A 21,686-nucleotide genomic window follows, 5' to 3' on the forward strand; every position below is an offset into this window, starting at 1 on the left:
GACTTTGGCTCCAGCACAATGGGGCGACAAAAACTCGGTTGTTCTTCGGCACCAACCCAAGCTCGGAGAGTCACGAGAGAGAAAAAGAGAGAGAGAGAGAGAGAGAGAGAGAGAGTGCTAGCTATGGAAAAACGAAGAAAGAGAAGAATCCGGCAGCAGGCCAACGAACCTGCATTATTTGCGAGATGCAACGATCTTGCTCGCACGACCCACCGTTTTCGGTTCGGTGCTGGACCGTGAAAGGACTTAACGCAACAAGGACTTCCCCGTTAAGATCAAACCTTCTATTTTCCTCATTGAAAAATATACACACACATATATATATTTTAATTTCAATAAAAAGCAAATGTTCTTTCCATTTGTTTTTTTTTAATGTATATCTAGCATGAATTATAAGTAACTAATAATTCGATAATAAGTAAGCTAAGCGAGTTAAGAGAAAAGAAAAAAAAAAGAAAAGGAAAGAAAAAGAAGTGTTTAGCCTTAAGCGAGAACGATCGCGAGTAGTTAGCATAAATCATATGAATCACTTGAGATTTCTTTGACTCGTCTTCTCACTGCTCTCGCACCATTAGAATTCCTAGAATAGTACAATAATCATCTCTCTCTTTTTCTTTATTTCTCGGTTCGTGGCATAGGTTCGATCAATATCCAGTCGTTTTATCGCTCTGACTGACTGTTAACCCGCTGCGACTACGAAATTTAATCGTTCAAGTAAAACATGGAGGAGCGTAACGCGGTGAGAAAGCGACGATTTATAATCGGTCGTAAACGACATCTTCCTTTCCTTCGCATACGGCGATTAAACGTTTTATACCAAAGCACCAGACACCAGGCTCGCTTCGAACGAAACGGTGAACCCTCCTTCCCATTACAATTCCAAACAAATAATGCCCGTGTCGCAACTGTATAATTATGAATACCATTTTCGAGGATACCGTTAAAAGAGGGGAAAGAGATAGAAAGAAAGAAAGATGCTTCTTCTCGTCATCGTTTATACCTTTCCTTAAAGATCCTACACCCGGATTCGATGCGTGTTATTAAAGTGAAGAGAAGAGAAGAGAAGCGAGAAAAGAGAAACGTCTTACGTAGAAAACTATTGTATCATACTATTTGATGTTGCGAAAGAGTACCATAAACTTTCTTCCTTCCTTTACTTTCCTTTCCTTTCTTTTTCTTTCGGAATTTCGATGAAGCTAACTAACTAACGTACTCGGTTAAAATAGTCAAGACGTCGATTACTCGTAGCAGTACTGGCTAAGTTAATAGAATATTAAGTATATTGAAGTGCAACGTCTATTTATTATTCTCGGGACGTACCTAATACGACCATTTGTCTAGCAATTAAAACGGATGATTGATAGTACCATCAGCACCGGAGGTGGTACCAGTTATTGCTGTTGCTATAGTTTACTAAGTTCGCTATCATCATGAGATCGAAAGTGGATTGAAAATAAACTTCTTTCTCGTAATAAACTAGAGTGATTTAAATCTACACGGTGACCGAGTGCCTGAGATTTCGATCTGTTCACCTTTTGATATACGATTATTGTCTCGTGGAAAAGTTTCGATAAACTTTGCCGATTAAATAAGAAAGACAAGAAGAAAAAAGAATATTTATATATATATATATAGGTACGTAACCTGTCGATTATACGATCATTCATTTTTTATTCGATGTATCTATAAAAAAAAAAAAACGGTAACGAAAATTGGGCGATAAAATCCGCGAGACTGTTATCTATTCAAGGACGATTCTTTAATGAATAATGAGGGGTTGAAATCCTATCTTCTTTCTCTTATTTTTCCTGTCCTCCTAGCTTTTCTCAATCCCCAATCGAACCCGATAAGCCCGTGTCAAACGCACCGATATTATACTCGAACGAACGAGGAGGCCCCGGACGTTTATACGGGAAATCATATTACTTCGCTCTAATGGTCCCCGACAGAACTTTAACAATTTGCATGAGATTATCGAAAATCCTTTGGCGATAGATGACACGCGTACGAAGAGAGACGGCTGTTAGCGTGAAATAAATGCTTTTTCAGCGATCGACTGTAGTACTATCGTTGCCGTTGGATGCGTAACGACCGATCGTATTTTCCGCTGACGATGGGGAAAACTTCTTCCTTTCGAATTGCTGTATCTAAGGATTACACCTTGTATACGAGAGAACTCTCCGAGATTATCGAAAACGGATGTTACGAAGAGATGATACTATATATATATATATATATGTATATGTTATCATCATAGCCGGGAATCCGCCATTGCTAGTAATTCCTCAGCATTCTCATCAATGCAAAAAGCATTCCGATGAAGTCGGAAACAGAAGAATTCTTACAGTTTTTCCTAAGCATTGAACATAATACTTTGATATTCTATAGAATATCAAAATTACTATTTAAACAACGTTGAAAAGGATACATTCTCGGGCACAGACACACACAGCCATACGCAACCTCTCCCCCACCCCAAAAAACAACCTATAAAGGTAAAAAACATTTCCTTCTAAACCTGTGTATCTTCCGATATGATAGAGAAAAAAAGATACAGATTTCCGTGGAAATCTCTATGAATATCTGTCTAACTAATGTCTAGAAAATATAGGCTGGACGTTTGCAAATTGATTTATATATGCCGAGGAATTACTATGAATGACTGATTTCCGGCTTTGACGGTAACATATATACTTGGTATATAATATATACAAGTAGGGAAGAGTATTTATGTTTTCAAATTAAAAAAAATCGATAAACACAATTATATTATTATATTTGGATGAACTAAAAATATTCTCGAACATTTCCTATTAACGATTAGAGATTGTTTTAAAAAAGAAAAAAGATTTGTCTACTTTATTAACAAGCTAATATTATTCACTTACAAAAGATAGTGGAGGACTTCCGCGTTTCGACGTGTATTACTTACGCGCGAAGGCAATGAATCGTCGTTGAATACCTGTGGATCGACCGTTTAACAGCAGGAGGTAAAGAGAAAGAGGAAAGAGAAAGAGGGAAAGCAAATGGATTGGAAGGTACGCCGGCGTTTTGTGGGAAATATCGTATGCGCGTTGTTCGGTCCGTCGAAGCCGAGGTCGTCCTGTCAACAAAGGTCACTTTGGATACAACTGGTCGCTTCACGCTTGTACCGTATGTTACGTCAATGTTTGCCAATTAGTCCTTCATCGTGGGATTTGGTCATTCACGTTGAGAGAACAACGCCCGTACTACAAGCATCGAGGTTTCTCTGATGACTTTAGACAACAATTTGCTCTAATTGATTGACACACACACACACACACACACACATACAACAAACACACTCGCTGAAGTATTATTACTCGTGTGTCGAAAATAAATATATATATACAATATTTGATTTCTTATCCGTTATATTATTATATTGTAGAAAATTGTTATTGTACATAAAATATAAAATTATAAATCAACGGGGGTTGGGGTTTTGTATAAAAGATCGATCGAACTGATGTGCGATAGTTATCGATTATTAAATATACATTAAAAGGTTGGTACTTGATATTGTAATTATCTCGGTTATAAATCGCTTGTCACTTTTTTCTCGTACGAGGTCGTGCATGATGGATACGTATGGTATCGGTGGGGGGTTCCGTTAAGGCATACCGCCCTTTTGCATCGACTACTCACTCCCCCGCCCCCGTATTAACCATACTACCATCTCACGAGAACGAAACAACGCGTCGTGCATTAGTCGTATGCAAGAAGAATGAGCGATGGACGTATCCTTGAAAAATAAGTAACGAAACTTGTCAGCCTTCTTCTTAACGATTTCAAAACTACATTCCGGTAGTCCTTTCAATTTCTTTTCATTCTACTTTTTTCTCATCATTTATTCCTTTATTATAATAAATAAAGTTACGATAAAATGTGTGACAACGTATCAATTTTAACATCAAATTCGTATAATTGAATATTCATCGATATCATTATAATGATTCATAATATTAACGAGAATTATAATATATAATATAAAAACAATATCCAAATAATATAATAAAATCTCTTTCGAGATTCGTGGGAAACTTCTTTAAATTATTTTCTTTCTCTCTTTTTGTTGTTGTTTTTGTTTGTCGTTTTATTAAGGGGAAAGAGGAAGTTTGAGATGGGTGATGGGTGGCGGTGTTGGTGGGGTGGGGGGAGGGGTTAGGAAGAAATACTTCGCGGCCGTCCCTCTTCATTTTCACGGAGCGCGAGTTACTCTTCGTTCGACCTGACGGCGACTTAACGGCACTCCGTTATGATAAGCTTAATGCACGGCTGTCCGTTCGTCTCGTACGTGTACTCCGTCTCGATCCGTGACGTAACAATAAAACATTGTTAACGCTGATTGCCCTGCGGTTGCTATACCGTTCGCTACGTGGAATTTCTTGCTGCTGGTACGTCCACACCGTGCGAGGAAAAGTCGATGAAGATGACGATAATGATGATGACGATGATGAGAATGAGAAGGATGATGATGATGATGATGAAGAAAAAGGAGGAGGAGAAAATGATGATGATGATGATGATTATCATTATCATTATCATCATCATCATCTATGTAGGATAAACTACGCGCACGCAGGAACGCAAAACTGGAAGATCCGTAGGCGTAAAACGATTCTCCCCTCCCCTCCCCTTCGCTCCTCTAGTGCCCCTTTTATTTCTTCTTTTTTATTTTTATTTTTTTCTTCTCTCTCTCTATTATTATTATTATTATTATTATTATTATTCATAGTAGTTCTATTAGAGACTTTTCCAGGAAACTCGTTTGATCTCGTATTAAAATAATTCGTGTTTTAGTGATATTCGTTAAAGTATAGTAAGATTAGAAGAAGAGATCTTGTTTTAGGTTTAATAAAAGATTATCTTTTAAATTACAAAACGTGGATATAATCGAAAGAGATTGTGGATGATCATTTAATATTTAATATTTCTTTATTCTTTCAAATATATAACACGGGAAATTGATTATTTGCTGTTAGTTCTTGTTACTTTGATCAAAGATTCAGATTGAATCAATCAAGATCGAAGAAATTCTCTGAATCCGTTATTCTGCTTACGTACGTTTTCATCATCTGTCATCATCGATATCTCAGTATCCGTCATGAAAGAAACGTATTCATCGAACACAATTCCGCGAAGTTTATTATTCGAATGAGTGAGTGGGTCTCTCTCGACAATACGGAAAATAAGAAGAGGTTCTCGCTCCAATACTTGGAAATTTCACGAAATCGGTACTTGCAAGTTCAGATAATCGTTATGGGCAATTCGATGGTGTCTTCATCGATATAAGAGATCTCTCGGTCGATACGATTTCTCGAAAGTGATTATCGTTTCATCGATGCACATCTCGATGGAATTCTCTTTCAATCTTTTTCCTTCCATTTATTCTCTTTTGCACAAACACACACACACACACACATATATATATATATCTTACATCTATTTCTCTTACTTTTTTATTTCATATTCCATTCAATAGACGTATATAAAACGTAATAGATAAGTAGGATAATTAGGATTGAACGAATCGTATTTTTTCTTCGAGATGAAAGGAAATCATTTGAACGTTGTTTTTTTTTGTTATTGTTAAGACTAGAATTTAGTTTAATTCCCCGATATATTCGTAAAAGTGGAATTGAAAAATTGTCGAGGATAATCGGGAGCGAGGATGCCTGAGAGTTGGAAAGAAACTGAAGTAGGAAGAGGAGGTGAAGAGGAAGAAGAAGAAGAAGAAGAAGAAGAAGAAGACAGGGGACGCTGAGATGAGAGAAGATGCGAAAGAGATGAAAAAGAAAAAAGATAGTGCGTGTAAGTAAGAGAAAAAGAGAGAGAAAGACAGAGAGAGAGAAGCAAAGAGGTAGAGAGGTAGAGGTAGAGGGCTAAAGAGAGGGCAACAAAACGCATGGAACATGGCCGGGGACGCAAAACGAGGAGCGAGATAAGCCGTGCCTCCATCAGGCTGCTATTTCTCCCGTGACAATAAAAATTATAGGCTATCTGGACTGGAAAACAACAGGTCGAGCGGGCTGCCTCTGGATCGTGGTTTGCATTCATTAAGGCTCGACACGCAAGCAGTGGCGGTCGGTGGCTGTCTTTTTCTCTTACCTTCTCTCTCTCTCTCTCTCTCTCTCACTCACACTTTCTCTCTCTTTCTTTCTTCTTCATCCCCTGGTCGCTAGTGCGTTCCCGGGGACGGGTACCCCATTCGACGCCCCTGGGGCCCCCTTGCAACATCTCCACGGCCAGTCGCCTGCCTGTTTGCCTGCCCGCCTGTCCGCCTGCTTGCTTGCTTGCTTGCTTACTTCCACTCTCTCTCTCTTTCTCTCTCTCTCTCTCTCTCTCTCTCTCTCTCTCTCTCTATCTTTCTGAACCTGCAGTTCCAGGTTGCATCGAACGCGACCACTACAACTGACCGTCCATTACCACTTTACATATTACACATTATAAATTACAGGCTCCCTCTAACCTCCCTTCCCGCCCCACCCCACCCCCTGCTTCCTACTCCTTTACCACCTCCCCATACCATTTCGTTCGCTAGCTCGTTCACTTGTTCTCTCTCTCTCTCCTTCGTTCCTTCATTCTTTATTTATTCAGTTCCTTCTTCGTCGAACTTTAGCGATTTCTTTCCACATCTTCGGAGGTGCATCACGAAATGCACACACCAAGCTTGGCAGCCAGCAACCTGCTCTCTCGTCAATGTGTTCCCTCCTCCTCCTCCTCCTGCTCCTCAATCCCCTCTCCAAGAGCAACGCTTTTTTATCGACACGCTCTTGTACGAATGAAAGACTCCCTATGAGCTCGTTAATATTATATTTTTCCCCTTTTTCTTAAAACAGATCGTAAATATGTTTCATTTTTGTTTGCTTGTTTGTTCGTTTGTTGGTTTGTTTGTTTTCGTAAAGAAAACCGATGGTATCTGGAGGAATATTTTAAAAAAAACGTCGGACTTGTCAATTTTCGTATTCCCCTTTCTCCCCCCCTCTCCCTCCCTCATGTCATCGTCGAAGCATCTCGTTCGTAGAAGATTCGACGTTCTTCTTCGAAAAATTACGTTTCCCTTTTAACCGAACGATCGTTGCCACGTGGTATCTCTCCCTCCCGCCCCCCGTCCATCCTCCCAACCAAACCCCCATCCCGTCCAGTCTTTTCTCGCGTCGGGAAAAAAACAAAAACAAAAACAAAAAAAGAATAGAGAGAAAAAAGGAACAGGTAAGGAGAAATTCTCTCGTCAAAGTTACGAGAAGGGTAGCCCAGGCACTCTTTCGATCGCGTGACAAGTCTCGTCGGCGCAATCCGCTTAACGTTCTTGCATGCACCGACGTACTTGAAATTTTGCGATCAGGGAACGAAGATAGGGGAGCGAATTACGAGCAATCGCGAGAAAGGTATTAAACGCTCGAGCGAGCTTCGCTAATCGGTTTACCGTGAAACGCCCATTCTTTCTCTCTCTCTCTCTCTCTCTCTCTCTCTCTCTCTCTCTCATACATACACACACACACACACGCGCACACTATCTCACTCTCTGTCTCTGTCGCTGTCTCTGTCCTTCTCTTTCACGCACAGATATTCTACGATCCAATAAAGTTTCCTCAAACAAAGCATTTACCGGCCCGTTAATAACGTTTATCGTTAACTCGATCCAAGTTTTTCGTTTAGCTGGTAATGCCCACCGTGGTTTAATATGCTCTTAGGGAGAGAAAAAAAAAAGATTTCAACCGGGGATGCACATTTTAGAAAAGCTCAGCGAAACGATTTATACGGAGAATCCACCGAGACGCCTACGAGAACGATGAATTGAAAAAGAGAAAAGAAAAAAAAAGGAAAAAAGAGAGAAAGAAAGATAAGAGGGGGTGGTGAGGGGGAGCCGGGGCGGAGGTAGGAGGGTTGGGGTAGAAAAGCGCGACCTGTAACGCAGATACGTAATTATACATAAAGTATCATTAACTTGCCATAATTCTTAGGTTATTGCATTATTTAGCTTGGCGTCCTGCTGGGGAAGTAAACGGAATCCTCGGACTCGCTCGCGAGTATTCACTACGTGAATATGATCGTAAACCGTTACGCGGGCGCGGAAGATGTTCCGTCGAATACTTTTTCTTTTTTTTTTTTTCTATCTCCAAAGAGACTTCCTTTCGAACAAGTACGAAAAAATATGTTTTTAATGATACATTGAAAGAAAAAAAGAAAGAAAATCTCCAAACTAAATATTAATTTAGAACAATCGGTTGTGTGTCGCTATAAAAGAGATCCTAAAAATTAGATTGAAATGATTATAAACAAGAAATTGTTAGAATATTTAAATATAACTATGTTACTTCTAATTGTATCAGATACTGTTGATACTTTAATAATTAACAACTGTAACAATCAATCGGTTTCATTGGTTAAATCTTTGAAGAATACGCGGATGTTCGTATATGGATTATTTCGAGAAATAATTCAGTAGCTTAACTCGTAAGAATTAAAATAAAAATGATGTTGCAATCGTCTAAGGAGATCATTGGCTACTTACGAATTTCGTTCTTTTTGTTTCTTTTTCTTTTTTTTTTTACGATATAGGTACGTCGGACGTTTTATACGTTTTTTTTTTCGTAGAGAAGAAAGAAAAAAAAAGAGAGAGAGAGAGAGAGAGAGAGAGAATACGAGCTACAATCTTAACTGACTGCGAATTAAAATTCCAGGATATAAGCGATTGCTTACGACGATTAATCGCACCCCTGCTGCTACGCAAGAAGCCCGTAGACTTTCTCTCCATGGTGAACATATCGTCTGGCGACGACGAGGACGACGACGACGACAACGAGGACGGCCATGAATAGTATCTCCTTTATTTTCTTAATATTCTTAAAGAACGTTTTTGAACACCACCGACAAATATATCGACACGTTTAGCCGCATAGAATTTCGATAAATCATATTTTTTGTCTACTTATATTAATTCTCAGAGCGATACGTTCGATAACAACTCGTTTAAGTTTATACTCTTTTTATTATTTATAATCTATGGGAAAGATCTCTGAATTTTCTTTTTAATTTTTTATCCTATTTAAAACATCAATATAGATATTGTAATTTTCAAAAAAAAGAACAACTATAGAATATACATTATTTTAAATATTAAAAAGTTTAGAGTAACGAGACAGTTAAACGTTGATACGAATTAACATTGAAATTGATATTCATCATGAAAACATTTCTATCGTGAATTGAATCATATCAAATCTAACGAGTTTTGATCGTTTAAAGTAGAATCGTTGATTTCGTTAAGAAATCATTGCAACAGGAAAACGTCGTTACGCATAATTACGCAACTAACGGATAGATTCTCAAAACAACTTAACTTTTCGTCGTCCTCGATCTCATAGTCGTCCTCGTTCTCGTCCTCGTCCTCGTCGACGTCGAAGACAGTCACGCCATCGCGTGCAAAGAATCGAGAGATTAAAAAAAAAAAAGAAAATATCGACGCTGAGTCGTCTACTTCGGCACGGTGCGACAAGATTTACGTACGGTCGTACATCTTCTCTTTGCCGATCGGAAAACAGCGAAATTTCATCGACACGCGATATTAAAGATGCACCTTGAAGCGGAAGAAAGACGACGGGAAAGACGAGAAACTGAACGAGAAAGAAAGAGAGAGAAAGAAAGAGAAAGAAAAATTATACGAAGATCAACGTTCACCACGGGTAACTTTAATTTATCTAAATCATCGGGGTAGAAGTTTTGCGTTCGAACCCTCATTCTTTCTCTCTCTCTCTCTTACCCTCTCTCTCCCTCTCTCTCTCTCTTCCTCTCTTTTATAATGCGCGTTACACATAATAAAGCAAGAAACAAGCGCTTCTTCGACGGTGTCGGGTGGGATCTCGCGCCGATCGGTACACGTTCGCGTATGCGCATGCGCACGAGCGATATCGTGCGTGCAACATGCGTGTATAAGTTTTTCGAAGAAGAGAAAGAGAACGAGAGAGAGAAAGAGATAGAGAGAGAGAAGTCGATGGTAAGCTTGCTCCACGCATAACGCCAGAACAAAAAGTACATCGCATTTATAAGTCATTTATTATGAATTACACGATGGTATATTTAAAATGGGTAGGCACGTCTTGTACGGGAATATATGGGATATCGAGATTATAACGCATGCGCCGAAGAAAGAGAGAGAGAGAGAGAAAGAACGAGGGAAAGGGGGTTGGCGAACACAGGAGAACGCCAAGGAATATCGAGAAGCAACCCAACGACGATATCTTGTAGGTGTTTCTCGTATATATATGTATATATACATATGGAAGTTTGTTATTCTCTACCACTACAATATTATAATACAAACTAACAGAGAGGAATCTTTCTATTGTATCTACAAATCGTCGCGCGCTCGTTCAAAGTGTGTATTTTTATATTTAAATGTTAAAATATTATATTTCTCTACTACTCGTTGCTAAGTTTTATTACTAAAAATAGAAGAGGGATTTCGAATGTTTTCTTTCTTTCTATCTTTTTTCTTTTTTTGTTGATACGATCGGAATTATTTATTTATTTCGATAGTTGAATTTCTCCCTCTTCTATTATTACCAAACGATATTCGAAGTTTCATTCATTAAGATCCGTGCAACGTTGGTTGGCTCACGCCGCCATCGATGCTAATTGACTCGGGCTACAACATCGTGTTAAACACTTTATCGCTGTATTATATTGACGTTAAAGATCGGATCTCGACGATGGAACAACTGTAAGGCGTCTACGTTAGCGTCTTTATGAGCTCTGCAACTCGTCGATCGAAAAGTATAAGTAGATACGTACGTACGTAACTACTTTTATTAATCTTTCCTATATCGAGAAAATGTTTGATGAACTATGTTCCTTCCACCTTGTTGTAAAACTAACTCGTGGATATCGATAAAATATCATTCGATGACGTTTCTAACTTAAGTCCTAACCATTATGAATATTTTTTCATGAAAGTATACACAATACGTAGGTATATAAATACATACCTATATATATAGATATATGTAAAAAAACAAAACACTCGTATCGATTAATATAGATTAGACTTTATAAATTGGTTACACGTGGTGTGCAATTTTCGTTAAAATTTACCTCGATTAAACAGGTATAATAACAGGTTGTTTAACGACCATTCGACAAACTCGATTTTATTTTCGTCATTCAGTTAGAAAAACAGATCTCGATATAATATGACGTACAAATAAAATTCTTAATCTAACTTAGACGAGATTAGACAAGAAACTCGTTAACACTGGTCCCCAATATATATTTTAATAGATAACATTTTTTCCTTGCATAAAATTAACGATATTAATAGAAAAATGGAGAGAGAAAAACAGAGAGAGAGAGAGAGAGAGGAGAGAGAGAAAGAGAAAAATCTTTTAAAAGTTCTTTTTCTTTTCGATTAAATACACTACATGTCTTCAAGAGACCATCACGAACGTGCGTATACCAAAGTAAAAGCAAACACGGGCAGGTACGCTTTAATTAATTATAGTTCACTTCTCGGCTTCTCGTCATAGAGTCATCGGAGCGTGAAGACAAACAACGTGGACCAGAAATAGCCGGCGACGCCTGGACCCTGAGGCATACATGAACTATCTCTCTCTCTCTCTCTCTCTCTTTATCTATCTCTCTATCTCTCTTTCTTTCTCTCTCATATCTTTCTCTTCTCTCCCCTCTTTAGAAACGTTAGCAACAATACGCACGTGGAAAGATTTTCTCGAGCCTTTCGAATCGCCACAGAGGCGGTGGTGACGACGGTAACAGCAGCAGCAACAGTAACAGCAACAGTAATACTCACGTGCGTGTTCATGATTCGCCTTTTGGAATTTGGTCTGACGTCAACTGGCTATATTAGTTATATTAGAACATAAAGAAATCAAAGACAAATAGAAAAGAAGTAAAAAAAAAAATGTGTATTGTATTATCTTGAATAATAAGCGATATTAATATGTTAGTGGTCGTATATTTCATAGTTGGATACTTTTGCTACGGGTGACTGAGATATAATTATACTAGTATTTAATACATGTAAAATATGTATATGTATTTATATAGAATACAGAAAAGATGTTCATAGGTCCATACTTTTTCTCTCTCTCTCTCTCTCTTTCTTTCTTTCTTACGACAAAACAAGATTATTGGAGATATGTGGGTAGTACACGAACGTGGCCATGGAAGAGAAGAGGGGCCCCTGGTGCGTTGTATACCGGGATAAGGGGTAAACGGCCTCCCAACAGCCTAGACGTACCTTGACCCGTCCGAGAATGGGAGAGAGAGAGAGAAAGCGGAACGTAAAGAAAAGAGGAAGAAAGAAAAAGAAAAAATAAGATATAGAGAGAGAGAGAGTATAGAGAACAGGTGCGCGACTGTTGACCGGCAGGATTTGGTTACTCACTGAATTATCATACACGTTATTTTGTTTCTCTCTCTCTCTCCCTCTCTCATTTACTTTTAACTCTTGGCCGATCGAGCCGATTTAATCTCAACGATTACCGACGTACCATTCGCAAGGTGAGGTCAATTAAGATGAGTTACCGGATAATATCTAACATCGTAGTAATATGCCATACTCCTGCTCGCGGTGCGCGAAATTTCCGAGTAACTAAAGATAAAAGGTACGCGCGAATCGGGGTATGTGTATATAAGTTGTGTTAGTTAATTTTTCCGATCGAACATCGATGATACCCGCAGTACGTTGGAAAATTCGCTTGATCGTTGATCGAGGTAGGTATATGATCTATCTACAGGTAGATGTAGAGAAGAAATATAAGAATGTTGTTATAAAGTGGTAGGAGTTAGGAAGAACTTAACTTATATATGTATGTATGTATATACGTACGTATACGTACCTACATTCAATCGATCTACGTCGCTTTACGATCGTCGACACGGATTTTCGCTCGCTTCCTGGAAAGTGTGTCGCAAACGACGTATTTCGAACTTTGATAGGAATCTCTTAGTCGGGGCTTCGTTCTCCTCAGGGCGTAATTCTATATCTATTTGAGATAATCTTTAACGTTATAGTACGTTACTCTCTATCTCTATCTATGTATAAATTTAATTTTTTTCTTTTCTTCTTTTTATTTTCGTCTTTTTTTTCCTCCTCTTTTTTAATTTTAATTTATTTCGTTTTTTCTTCTCCCCCTTCCCCCCAACCCCCGTGAAATATATACCCCAGCGAGATATGTTTAGTACGTATTCTGCATAGATGCATGTATGTGGTTAGGTTGTTTTAACGTTTTTCGTCTCGCGGCAGCCACACCTTAGAGTACAGCGGACGAAATTACAGAGGCCTCGTAGGACGGTAGCGCGTAACCATTGAGGCCGGTAGCACGGACTCTCAATGTAATTGTAATGAAAGTGTAATCCAGGTTGGTAGCATTAACAACAGTACTTTCGTATACTTCTTTCCTATAGCCTTTCGGCGAGGTAAAATGCATGATGGCGAGTGTTAGTACTCGGGGAACCGGTCCATTGCTTAGAAAAATCTATTCTTGACGTCAGCCGGGGGAAAAGATTAGAAACGACTGTTACCCCGGTTCACAATGAACGCCGGACGACGGACAGCTCTCGCGGAGATTAGAATCGAGAACTCGCGAGCGTAATATTAAATCTCTACAAGCCGATGCTGGCCGTGTGTTAATACCGTTCGAACGATACGTCGATGAACTCTCTTTCTCTTTCTTTCTTTCTCTCTCTCTCTCTCTCTCTCACTCACCCTTTCTCTCTTTAATTCTCGTGAGTTTCGATCTGGTGCAATCGGAAATGATTAAAAGTTATTTTTCCTCTTACTGTTCAACGACAAAAGAATTCGAAGGTGAAACGTTATATTATACAGGTATTGAAATAAAGATATTATGTTGTTTCTCTTTCTCTATATAATTTCTCTCTAATGATTGTGTTACGTAATTTAAAAATCTCTCATATGAAATATATATATATATATGTGATAGAGTTTAACAATGATCTATGAAATATAATTATTTTCTTTTAACGAGAGAGTTAACGAGATTTTTCATTTTTACGAAAAGATCTAAATTTCTTTTTATAAATCATTAAATATTATATTTTCGAATATTTTTATGTAACATGTGGAAGCATATTTTTTATCGTATAGAGAAAACAGTTGAATATTACCACCTGTCGTTTAGAATAAGATTTATCATTCCTTTTTACTGTGTATTCTAACGTATTTGTTTGTAATGACGGTACTCTAACCTAAATTCTTTGAATAACGAGTTGTATCGTATTATATGAATAAATGAAATTATGCAGTTTTTATTTTTATAGTAATATATAAAACAGAAAGCGAATATTGTCAGTTTTGAACGCAATAAACTCATTCCTTATTCTTATTATTATTATTATTATTATTAATGGCCTTTTATAATAACGTTCTATCCCCTTAGGATCCATACCCATAAGTCAGTGATACGATTGAACAACTGACTAAACAAATACAATCAAAGAAATTATCATGACGGCAATATTCGTCGAAGTGTTGTTTATGCTATCTAATCGAGACTACTTTCACAGCTTTTGATTTATCGTATTATTACCTAAATAATCTATTGAGACGAAGCCATTCTTAAATCGTAAGTGAATCCAAATCAGAATTCTCGAAAGCATATTTTCTACAATAGGATGAAATATCAATCGATACAATAAATGATACTGTATGCCTAATTTATATTTGACAGATATAATCAACTATACTGATAATGATTAAAATGAAAGGAACAACGTATAATCAATTATATTCAAACAAACGTCAATTAATATTCATCGATAGAAACATTCTCGTATACGTTTAAAATCATTTCAACGATACTTCACACTCAATCCTAAGGATAATAATAAAAATTTTGTGATTGATCAAAGATAAAACGAGACCTAATATTAGATTCAATGAAATCAATTCACGAATACTTCACCGATATTTTACTTTACCATAAAGATAACAACTACATGATTGTTTTATCTAATAAAAATGGAATGTTATCTAATATTTGGGTCACCTATTATAAGTTGAGAAACGCTGGTTTTTAGAACATATCGGGATCGTTTCTCGAGTGTGAGTTGCTCGTTAAAAGGTGTTCGAACGACGTGCAAAGTTTCAGGGATTGGCCAACCATTGATCCTACGACTAATGACGTCCACCTGGTAAGTCCAGCATTTCGTATCATCCTTTTCCCTTTTTCGTTCTTAGCGATACTACGTACACGCACGTTAAATTGAAACAATGCGTCGGTGTGAATCCACGCAACTAACATAAGAGAAACCGCGTTTGGTTTGTGCACGCAATTCTCTCGCTACGATGCCAACGTGCGTGGGCTGACAGTCTGACAAGTTGACAGCGAGTTTACCCGGCACCGACCACCCGACACCTCACTGTCAAACGAGTCCGGACTCTCTCGTAACTCTCCTCTCCCCTCTACCTTTCTCGTTCACCTAACATCACAACAACCACTTATTCGTTTTGAACATACTTTTTCTTTTCTCTCATTTCTCATACCTTTCATTTTTGGTATTCCCATGATTGCTCCTCCCCCCACTCTCCCTTTCGTGTCTTCGTTTGATTTCTTCATCTCAATGATTTAGGTGGATTCGATTAGAATCACGAGTACTCATTCTATCTCTTATTGCTTTGCACTTTTCTCTTTTAAGTTTGTTTCATCGATTTAATAGGTTCACGAACGGGGTCATATATATTCATTTTACTTTTTTTTCTCTCTCTCTGTCTCTCTCTTTCTCCATCGAATGCTAAATTAAATTAAATTAAATGGATAATTTTACAAGCAGTGGTACAAGCCGCCCGACGGATACGGTCATGCGTGTATCACATCAGATTGCATATCCTGACGCGAACGTGTTAAATCAACTTCTCTTTCTGTCTCTCTCTCTCTTTATTTTTGGAGTTTCTTTTTTTTATGTATGCTTTACTTTTTCACTTCATCTCGATCGGCTGGCTAGTCGTTAATTTAAATAAAAATGTCAACGGATCACGAAAATCGATTTTCCATTGGATAAGAAACAACTGATTTTGCAAAAAAGAACAAAATAATTAGAAAATAGATAACGTATCAGCCAACACAATGTTTTTTTATACTATGAAATTGTTAAGGACAAAGTACATTCGATTTGAAGCTTGTATCGAGTTGTGAAAAATAAGAGGGAAAGAATAACTTGAACGATAGCTCGTTGTTGTTCGTATAGTTTATAAGAGATAAGAGAAAAGACACTGGAAAGTACAATTATTAAGAACCTATAGAGAGTCTAGGCTTGTTCGCGAGCGGAACATCTTCTAGGACCTAAGCACCTATTTGTCGTTGTCGCACGCAAGTATGGTTGTCACGACGACTCGTTCCCGGTGATAAATTTCTATGGAACGACATTACGTTGCCTGAGAACTCTACTTCCTGGCTCAGTTCAATCCTCTACGTTTGTCTCATCTCTCTCCCTCTCTCTCTCTCTCTCTCATTTCCTTTCAATTTTCTACTTTATTATGATTTTTTATACAATCATTTGAAAAAAAGAAAACAAAACGAAAAAATATTCATTTCCTATAAAACGTCCAGATTTGTTTCAATCAAACCCCAAAATCATTAATGTCGATATTTTAACGAGACTTTTTCTTCTTCTTCTTCTTCGGTTATATAAATATATAATTTATATTTATATATATATTTCTTTTTTTCTCTTTTTACTTTTGTTTTATCTACGCAGTAATCATTTCGGATTTAACTGCATTTCCCTGAGATGAGTTTCCCAAATGTTAGATAGAAAGAGAGAGATATAGATAATAGCGTTGCTCTTTGCGTCTTCGTCGCGAATCGTGATCCCGTTGAAATTCAACGATTTGGAATCGCGTAATGAGATAACGCGTGCTCTCGTCACGAATCCGAGAGACCGTTAAAAGCGGGATAACAGCAACAGCAGCATCAGCAGCAGCACTAACATTTCTCGCCAGGTATCCCTTCGGAAAGTGTTGCCGAGGAAATATTTATCGCGTGGCAGTAACAGTAACAGTAACAGCAACAGCAACAGCAACAGCAAGAGCTCTTCTCCCAGCCACCCCCACCCCACCTCGTTCCCTTTTTCAGTTCTTCCAACGAAACTTCTGATATATTTGCTGCCGTAAGTGCGAGTAAGAGATCGATGGGATTCGTGACGAGGGTGTTGGGAGGCCTATATTATCCAACCGAGAACGTATCGAAGTACGATTTAAATGAGAGTTAGTAAGCCTTGACGTAGAGGAAGGAATCCGAAACGTTTCGTTAGATACTCGTTTAAAATATATATCGTGATAGTAATGGAAGCAAAGGGGAAGGTTGTGTTTGCAATCGATCGGAAACGTTTTTCCCATCTTTCGTTTATAAAGACGGTAACTATTACATGTCATAAAATAGTGTCGTTTCGAATAAGATCGTGAGAGAAAAAGAAAGAGAGAAACGAATTCAGGAATAAGAGTAGTAATGGTAATGGTAGTGGTGGTAGTAACAGAGAACATGTTCGATGCCAGTCGAGGAAAGCAACGGGAGTCGTCTCGTTGACGATGGTACACGATTTTAGTACTTGAGAACGTTTTCCAGCGCTTGGCAGGACATAATAGCGGGACGATACACGTTGACGTAGATTTACAGAAGATTTACTCGCCTGCGGTTTGTTCGGAATACGGCAGAGGGACGGTGAATATACCAAATTGGGAGCGATCGTACGTCTCATTAAGTATCGAGCTCGTTCGGCTGCTCTCAGGTAGGGACAATTACCGTCTGAGCGACAGCAGCTCCGAGATAATCAGGTAAGAGCGATCGAACTACAGAGAGAATGAGAATGAGAAAGAGAATGAGAAAGAGAGAAAGAGAAAGAAACGCGAACGTATATTTCACGAGGCTGTGGATTTCTTCGATCTCTTCGTCTCTCTATCCAATGTGTGCTCTTACGGGGCTCCTCCGGTGTCTTACGATCCACGACAACGTCAGGGGTGGAGATAACATCGGGCTAGCATGCAACAATGCAGGCGCGCATCTGCATACGACTCCGGCGATAACCGTTTCGTTCGTTTCAACTGAGTTTGCTTAGTGTTTTTACGCTGTGCCGGATAATGCGCGTTAGTTCTAACATTCCGGTATATTCGAACGAACGAACGAACGAATTCCCCCTGTCCAACGAGTCACGTTACAACACCGATCAAAAGAACTTGTTGGTTGGTTCGTTGGTTTTAAAGTATAAATAAATCTTATTGCAATGATGTTTCGATTATTTGTTTTTTATTATATTAGCAAGAGACTTATGGTTTAAAATATTTTTCAAGATACAATCGTGACGTATGTTTATTCATTTGACTTTACGTATGTATGTATGTATGATATGATATGTATGATATGTATGTATGAAATTATTTTATTTGATAAAGACACGAAACATCGTAAGGAAAAATATTCCAATTATGAATTTTAGTTATCGTTATATTTCTCAAGGTGGAATGCTTTTAGAAATGAAAGAAAATAACCAACCGGTAGAAGAATAAACGATGAACGTTTTAAAGAACGTAGAAGAGGAGAATTGCGAGGCCCGTTTCTTCGCGTTTCCTTCTCCTCTTCCCTTTAGTTGAGCGCAGTTATTGTAAACTTCTCGAGGAATAATTACACTTTCGAGGGAGCTTCGGGATCAAACGAGAGAGATCTTGCGATTCACGACAGTCAGGATGCAGATAAGATCGGGCTGCGCCCAACAATATGTCGAGTAAGCTTATACGGCTGTAAATGTTTGGTCCAACGGCAAACGAGCTCGGTGATACGTTTTAACCGAAGCCGCGAGCATCCGGCGAATAAGCGTACGCGAATAAGAGAAAAAGAGAAAAATAAAATCGAGGAAGAAGAAGAAGAAGAAGAAGAGGAGGAGAAGGAGGAGAAGAAGAAGATCGTCGTCCGCATTAGGCGTAAGAATTTATTTTAACCCTTTGCTTATCCCACTCATAACGTACGGGTGCAATTTTATCTAAAACAATAAAGCCTTGAATTTATACGTTTAACGACTTGCATATTCTCGCATGTGAATAACATACTTATACTACTTAACGTACATACATACAAACATACATACATACATACACATAAAAAGTAAAAGAAGAAGAAGAAGATACGTTTGTCGTTTTGTAAAACGACGTTAAATAAAGAAAGAAAAAATACAAAAAAAAAAAAAAAAAGGGAAGAAAAAAAACATTTCGATGTTTCTATGCGTCCCGCAACGAAACCGGAGATGAACAAGAAAGAAATTCGAAATAAAAGTCAAAAGTACTTCGTTCATATACATATAATATTATATACTAACGTAATTAAATGGATTTAATCGATTGAAATGATTGCATGCAAAATTGTCATTGTAATTTTTCTTTTAATATATCTATCTATTAAAAGAAGAGAGAATAGTATCGAAACGCCGGAAATCCGGTGGGATTGAACGACGAGCCTGAGATGCAACTTGTTAAAGGAAATGCTCGTGGTTACTTTTCTCTCTCTCTCTCTCTTTCTTTCTATTTCTCTATGGGGTGTCTTTCTCTCTTTATACAGGTAAGAATGGTTGTTGATCGTCCGTGTTGCATTGTTTCTCAGACGCAGTAGATCATTTGTGCGGCACGGTTCGTGCGGCCAAACCGCACGACCCACGCGGAAAGTAACAGAAAGAGAAAGAGAAAGATGGACTGATAGAAATAAAATAAGAAAGAGAGAGAAAGAAGAGTCGCGATACTCGTAGAGAACGCGAGAGCTGCAAATGTTTCACCGGCTGTTATAGATACTTACATAAGGAGAGAATGATGTATGGACCACGATGGGTAATATAATGTAGGCGGCTAACGAGAAAGGGCTCGGTAGAAGACTGTGCTCGCGCGCAAGCACAAGTACAAGCGGGCAAAAGCGAAGCGGGCGTCCGCGTGCGAGTGCCGTAAAAAAATAAAATAAAAAAAAAAAAGGTCAAGAAAGTAAGGGGAAAAGACAAAAGAAAAAAAAACGGGTGGATCCGTAAATTCGTAGCCATCAACTAAATCAGTGCGAGTAACGACGAGCCCCGTCCTAGCACAAAGCTCATCGATATCATCCTGGGTGCCGTATTTTGCCCGGAAGGCGCTTCTCTTACCTCTTGCGAAACCCCGTTCCTTTCTTCCTTTCTTCCTTCCTTCTTCGATATATTCTTTCTCTCTATTTTTTTATTTTTTTATTTTCTCCTCCCTTCAACAGGATTCGCAAGGCAAGGCTTATTCAAGACGAGAGATCGACACTCGCGAGGAATTTTCATGAATCGTTTGTATAATCTTCATGAAAATATTTTTCGAAATAATTTAATGACAATTATGTAACGATATTTTTAAGAGGGGAGCGGAGGATTTTTTTTATATTATTATTATTATTATTGTAAGAAGATTCTCTTAGATTTTGATCATTCTTTCTTACTTTTTTATACTGGATTTTATACTGAAAAAAATATTTCCTCAATAATTACTTTATATTTATATATAAATATGTATAATAGATTTGTCATAACCTTAACTCGTAGCTTATCTCTATCAACTAATCTTTAGCGGTACTCCGAACAAGAAATCTACTCCGACACGCAGAATTCCATAAATTCTTCGAAATTCTAACCTCGACCTCGCTAATCGAGATTAGAAAGCGCAGATAATTCGAAAATAAGTAACACTTCGAAAGGAGAACGCGTGAATAGAATTTAGGATTGAGTATAAGAATAGGAGACGAGAGAGAGCCTTTATTATATACGTTAAAATGTATTTAATGATGGAGGTGGTGGTGTTGGTGGTAATAGAAGACCAAAAGTCTTCGCAATTGATCTTTGAAAGGATTTCATGCGTATAGATATATGTATGAAGAAATAAAGCACAGAAGAAAAAGCCATATACTTAGACGTGATACGTGCCAAGTCTAAGCACGTGTTAGCAGTGTCGTCGTCAGACATTTTCGTTTTTATTGTTTAGACACTCTCTTTCTCTTTGTAAAATAATTCTTACGCGTTACGGGCTTTTGAGTATTCGTTTTACATAATGCTTCGAAATAATGCGAACGTGCACGTGTCGGTAGCATTATTTAAAATTAACCGTTGTGGTGGCTAAACAAAACGAGATGGACCAAAAGTTGAATTTATTCGATTCCTCTGAAAGAACTTGTATTTCTTTTTAGAAACTTATGTTGTCGTTGGCACGTTCTCTCTACCTATCTCTCTCACTCTTTTTCTTTAAGTGCGTGCGTGCGTGCTTGTGATAATTAAGGCTATTCTTTAAATTATATATGAATGGAACTTATATGTATGTATGCTTCGTTACGATTACCAATACAAAATGACTCGTAAGAGAAGGAATCTCTCTCTCTCTCTCTCTCTCTCTCTCTTATTCTCTCTTGCGAACGCACACAATTCTCCATGTTTTATGTTTCCACCTATGCATGCGTAACGAGCCACGTCGTCGTAACTCTCCGTTCAAATCGTCCACCTTCACCACCGCTTGGATAACCAGTTAACAATCACTCTCGTAATAATACTGGAGCGAAAACAGTGACACGTTCGATTTGAACTTTAACCATGGTCGCTTCTCGGCAACGTAAATTTTTCTATCAGAGAGAGAGAGAGAGAGAGAGAGAAAAAAA

This window comes from Polistes canadensis, unplaced genomic scaffold (genome assembly GCF_001313835.1).
Source record: "Polistes canadensis isolate GaletaPanama2010 unplaced genomic scaffold, ASM131383v1 scaffold_100, whole genome shotgun sequence".
NCBI classification, from domain to species: domain Eukaryota; kingdom Metazoa; phylum Arthropoda; class Insecta; order Hymenoptera; family Vespidae; genus Polistes; species Polistes canadensis.